The following is a 6370-nucleotide window of genomic DNA, read 5'->3' on the forward strand; positions in this document are numbered from 1 at the left end:
GCTGGGGTGTTAGTGTGGCTGGGGTGTTAGTGTGGCTAGTGTGGCTGGGGTGTTAGTGTGGCTGGGGTGTTAGTGTGGCTGGGGTGTTAGTGTGGCTGGGGTGTTAGTGTGGCTGGTGTGTTAGTGTGGCTGGGGTGTTAGTGTGGCTGGGGTGTTAGTGTGGCTGGGGTGTTAGTGCCAGGAGAGGCACTGGGCGTGGCGAGCCACGAGGGCCGGGGATGGGATCAGCTGACTCACCGCCACAGCTGATTCCCAAGTGACGTCACATTGGTTGTTTACGTTCGTGCCTCAAAAGTCTACGTTCATAGTAACACATTTTAGTCGCTTACAATGATCCTTATTTACCTCTTTTATATATTTAATTACCAGATTAGTATATTATAATACAATGTATGACATTTTATTAAATAATGAATTAACTTTGATGATATTTGGGACAGGTTCGGTCGTGAGGTGAACGAAGCTTTCAGAAACGGGTTATCGACCGGCAGGAAAGGAGTAACCATCTCGCGAGGCAACAACAGTAGCAGCAACTAGTTAGCCGCCCTTACTAGTTAACTTGCTTTCTTTGTCTTACACAAAGAGCAACACATTTCCTACTCTCAAACGAAATGGTTGTTTGCAATGTGTTTATTTTTCAGTCTCTTGAACTTCAAAAGCTTCCCACATTTTATGTCAGGTGTGGGGTTCGAACCCACGCACTCTTACGAGTACCAGAACTTAAGTCTGGCGCCTTAGACCACTCGGCCAACCTGACTCGGTCCTTATTAAAGCGTACAAAATTATTTACTATAACATATAACATATATTTTATACACTCGTACGTTCGCTAAATTAAATAATTTTGTATATATATATAAGGAGGTAAAACTTCGTGAGAAACTATCACTCAAAGGAAAAAAAATCGTTTAATTAATCAGTTTAATAAAAAATAACTACTACATTCCCACTTATTCCACTAAGTTTTAACCCAAACTGACCTACTTAATTTTTTTTCTCCCAGAAAGGTAACAGCTGAGAATACAATTTCCATTTAATTATTAGACTCACGAGAATACTCTTAAACTCATCCATAAACAAACTTTAACGCGTTTCTCGTTACTGAGGCAAATAAAGTTCGAGTCTTTTGGAAAGCCAAGCAACGTGCGTCAAGTGAGCGGCCGTCAGTAAAGCTGTGATTGGTTGGGTTGGGTTGGGTTAGGTTAGGTTAGGTTGGGTTGGGGTAGGTTAGGTTAGGTTAACACAATCAAAATCATAAGTTAGGTTTTCTTTTTTTAACTTTATTTGGTTAGGTTTGATTGGTTTGTGTTCTCTACTTTAGCAACATGACGTCACGCACTTCAGCTAATCACAGCCTGGTTAAGTGATCAGTATAATAGAGTGACGTGCGTAGGTACAGAGTAAAGTAAACGGATATGGTAAGCTTTAATGGGCTCTTTTCGACCCAAGATTCTCCTTATGATCGTAAACAACAACAATAATAATAATAATAATAATAATAATAATAATAATAATAATAATAATAATAATAATAATAATAATAATAATTAACGGTTTATTGAGAAAGTTCTGCAGCCCGAAGGCTGAAAATAAACAATAGACAAAAATGACTTATTACATACAAACACATGGGGTGGGTGGGTTGTTAGGAAAAGATTTCATTACTGAAAGGAGAAGGAACATGCCTTGAACATACGAATTATTATTATAGTTTGCAGCTGATGGCCCGGGCTGGTCTCTTGCCTTACTGTGTGAAGTCACGTAGGCCTCGTGGTGCAGTAACTCGTCCGTAGGTCAGGGCCGGATTCAGGAGTGGGCAAAGTGGGCAGCTGCCCAGGGGCCTCCACAATCTGGGGGCCTCCACATGTGCGGTAGTATCTATATCAGGGCTGGTCGACTTGAAACCACATGAATGACTCCAGTCATGTCTCACTTTTGTGTGTGTGTGTGTGTTGGGAATTTGTACACTATCAATAAATATACAGTTAATTACAAATTTCTCAATGTTCTAATTTCCTCATTATAACTGCATATGGCTTCAAAATTCTCCAAAGAAGTGTTCAAATTTCAACATTTTCCCTGGGGGGGCTTACAGCGCCCACCGGAACTCCCAAATGTTTAGGCTCGCTTCACTCGCCACCCCACCCTCTTGGGTAGTTATAATGAGGGGGGCCTCCACAAAGAGGCTGCCCATGGGCCTCCATAGGTCTAAATCCGGCACTGCCGTAGGTGTCGATATGAAGGACCTCACGTAGTCATGGGACACGGGTGCTGTGATGTGGTGTCACAGTACCTCACTCTGCTGGGTGGTGTTGTGTTATCTCGTAGTCAGGTGTGAAGCCGACCCTCTGTTGTTCCCAGGGTGGACTGATTAGCACCTCCTGGTCAGAAGATGGCGGTCAGTTTCCAGGGGTGCTTATCTCAGTGGTGGGTCACTACTCTCACTGGTGCTGTCGGGTGCTGAATTCACTGGCATAAACACTGTTCATCACTCTTCAACACTGATCCCACTTCTTTCCGAAACGAAATTGTCACTTTTGATTATGTTGATATCCCGGTGGTGAGGATGGGTCGGGGAGAGGGACTTAAGGAATGGGGCCGAACATGGCCAAGGGGAGCCGCTGCTCATCAGCGCCTGGTAGGTTCTTGACCCTCCGGTGGCGTGGTGTCTCATGTGTACCATGTGGTGTGCCACAAGGTAGTGTGCTAAGACCAGTGTTGTTTGTTTCATGTTATAATAGATGTTATTTACACATCTTAAGTGGTTTGCCGATGATGCTAAGTTGTTTACAAGATAACAGAGAAATGAGTAAGCAAGGCTAAAATTAGAAGCGTTTATTGTCAGGCGTTTTAAGATGCACGGAATAGCTAACGCGTTAGCTATTGTCATTAAAAAATACGACATTGTACCACGTCTTTGGAATAACTGTTGTACAACACAGTCTTCAGAAAAAAAATAGGAGAACTGTTAATTAGACACAATACGGAAAAAATAGTGAAGAAAATATATAGAAAATTATGGAAAGAAAGACAAAAAAGGACAAAAAAAAGTAAATCAGTCAACAATAAATAAGAATAACACAAAATCGGGCTTATTGTAATTACTACATTGAATCAGGGGTGCTTGAGGACATTCTTGCTGTTTATCCAAAATTTGCTAGCCCACACTGATTAGTCTTTCAATTAGAATATGACGTCTAATGTATATAAACCACTGTCCTGCATGGCAGTGAACATTGACATCACCCACATGACTCTGACCTATATATACTGCTAATGAATATGATGTATTTCTTTGTGTACGCGCCTCTGTCCTGCATGGAAGTAAGAAGTGATACCACCCTCAGTTTCAAGACCTGACTCAATTACTGAGAATAGGCAAACTGTACTCCAAGCTTTGTCAATAAATTTGTCAAACTAAAAAGCCATACGCTTTTAGGTCCCATCCAATATATTATCGTATATAGAATTATTTTAATTATTATGTCACAGCTTTTTTTATTGCCTTACATGCCCCCAACACTTCAATATTAATCAAAATATTCTCCATAGGAGGCCATGATCAGCGTATTTTCATTGGGAGAAACTCGCTGATTGGTTGTTAGCTATTCGGGCGCCTCTGGCAGCTGCAAATGCTAACGTTTGATCGAGGTGTTAGCTTTTCTCTCTGAAAGTGTCATTCGCAGAAGTCAGCAGCAGCGTCTGAGCAGACAGAATAGCTAACACATTCGCTATTCAGTGCATCTGAAACGCCTTACAATAAACACCTATAGTTAAGCGTTATGTTGCTGGTGTATGAAACTTCACTATCAACCAAAAATTTATTACAGTTTATTCGTTGAAAGCCGACAGAAACATGGCTTTATAACGCGTAGGACAGCTGTAGTGGTTCGAGCGTGTTTATGTTATATCATTACAACAGAAAACTAAGTTATTGGCCTTCAAGTTGACTCTAATCAATCAATATTTCATAATTTATACAATGATTATCAAACTATGTATTCATAACCTCTCCCATGTGTATTGTACAGTATGTATCTCAGGCTGAATACATTACGTCCGCACCTTGAGATACCTGTGATGACTTGCATTATGTTAAATTTTCCCATGATGTGTTTTTCATTCCTATTGAAACTATTAAAGGGGTTTCCTGACATATATACTTTGCTACACGTTCCCTTGACACAAATAAGCTTACAACAGAAAATAAGCTTACGAGCACTAACTCAAAAACTAATCCTTTGAAACTCCCAACTCTTAAATCGGTAAAGGCTATATAAATATTCCTCAACTATCAATTAATATCTGATTCGAATAAAAATCAATCATACACTAAATTAAGAGAATTTTGAAGGACACAAATACCTAAATGTAGTTGCTAAGTATATTTTCATTAACAATAGTAAAGTACGGTCAAAAGGGTGAACTAGGTATTCTAAAGAAGTGGATCTATTCCGACTATCAATCACTCACTAACTTGGATACTGCATGTGTTCTGGGTATCAAGTTCTGTCTACAGGAGCGAACACAAACACCTGTAGAGTTTTCATAGGTTCTATTTACTGGATAAACAGATATGTACACTGCCTTATCATAGGTGGTGAACACTGCCTTATCATAGGTGGTGAACACTGCCTTATCATAGCTGGTGAACACTGCCTTATCATAGCTGGTGAACACTGCCTTATCATAGGTGGTGAACACTGCCTTATCATAGCTGGTGAACACTGCCTTATCATAGCTGGTGAACACTGCCTTATCATAGCTGGTGAACACTGCCTTATCATAGCTGGTGAACACTGCCTTATCATAGCTGGTGAACACTGCCTTATCATAGCTGGTGAACACTGCCTTATCATAGCTGGTGAACACTGCCTTATCATAGCTGGTGAACACTGCCTTATCATAGCTGGTGAACACTGCTTTATCATAGTGGGTGAACACTGCCTTATCGTAGCTGGTGAAAGCTGTTTTTCATTATAAAATTAGCCAGAAAAACAATACGAAAAAACTCTGATCACAGAAAGAAAATTACGAGTTTATTTAGAATTGTAGATGATAAAATCCCAGCCCTACTAACCTACATATGTCAGCCGTTGCCAGAAAACATCCAGGGAATTCAATCATTGCTGCCACGCGCTGGGTATACAGAGTGGCTCAAAAATCATTTTACCAATACCTACTGTTTTCATTCATTTTTCTTGGTATAGAGACTTGCATGTACCACCCTGTTCATAGTAATTTGTACACAGAAAAGCGAATTTTTTATGGTAATATTTGGTTGTTGTTCTTTTTGTTATATTAAGTAATGAAACAAACAATTTATTCTAATAGTTTGTTTATGATATGAAAGTCTTAAATGCCATGAGAGACAGTTAGAGTTTATTAGGTAATTCTACAATATCAATTAATTTGTTTATATTATTCTATTCTTAGTTAAATGAGGTGAAAGAATTGCGCACCGTGTCTTAATAATAATAATAATAATAATAATAATAATAATAATAATAATAATAATAATAATAATAATAATAATAATAATAATAATAATAACTTATTTTATGTTAACTTAAGTACAGTTCAGATCCACCATAAGGGCCCAATGCTTCGTAATGATTCATTTTTTTTATTTGGATTCGTCCTGAAGAATTTTGCCATTTAATCTGATTATTTCTATACATCGTCAGACATAATTAATTACACATCTTAGATACTTTTAGATTTATCTTTGAGTTATGAAATTATGTCAAAAGGCAATGTGTTTAAATAACAATGATTTTTGTAGTCTGTCTGAGCTGTATGTGTGTGTGTCATGGGCTCCTCACTCAGGTGGCCGTAAGACTATAGATGTGTGGTCCTCGACGTCGTCTTCCTCTCTCATCCCAAAACCACTGCGCAATATTTCTTCGATGCCAAATTTCAGTTTTGGATTCAGAATAGTGTTAAAGTTTGGATTCTTGCCTTTATTATTCAGGGTTTCTTCTTTTTGTTTACGAGTGCCTTGCGAGGGACAATCTACGTTTTCCTGAGTGTTCGTGTCTGGAGGTTGATTATCTACAGTTTGTGTACCGTCATGCGTCCTGCTGCTCACAATACCGGAAGAGCGTGTGTTGGAGTCCTCTCGCCGGTCGGTCATCGAGGTTGAATGAAGGGTTTGAGATCTTAATTTTATCTCTTGGTCGTCACAGTCGAAAACATGGAACAACATCTGTCTCGTTCCTGACTCCCAAAACGCATGAGGTTGGATGAGAGAGCCAGGATCACCCCTCGCTAGTGCACTATCAATATTACTGAGGTCGGGGCTGTAGATCTTCGTGTGCATTGTCGAGTAGTGTTTGTGAGAAGAGTTCACACTGGTCAGAGAGGTAGT

The 6370-nt window shown here is 39.5% G+C and overlaps 1 non-coding gene across 1 annotated transcript; it reads right to left on the reverse strand.

Annotated features, from left to right (window-relative positions):
• Positions 1 to 673: 673 nt before the first annotated feature.
• On the reverse strand, positions 674 to 757 carry Trnal-uaa. The gene has a single exon. It is a non-coding gene; the product is annotated as a tRNA-Leu (tRNA).
• Between the last annotated feature and the right edge of the window lie 5613 nt (positions 758 to 6370).

Source organism: Homarus americanus, unplaced genomic scaffold, assembly GCF_018991925.1.
Source record: "Homarus americanus isolate GMGI-L3 unplaced genomic scaffold, GMGI_Hamer_2.0 scaffold37032, whole genome shotgun sequence".
NCBI classification, from domain to species: Eukaryota; Metazoa; Arthropoda; class Malacostraca; order Decapoda; family Nephropidae; genus Homarus; species Homarus americanus.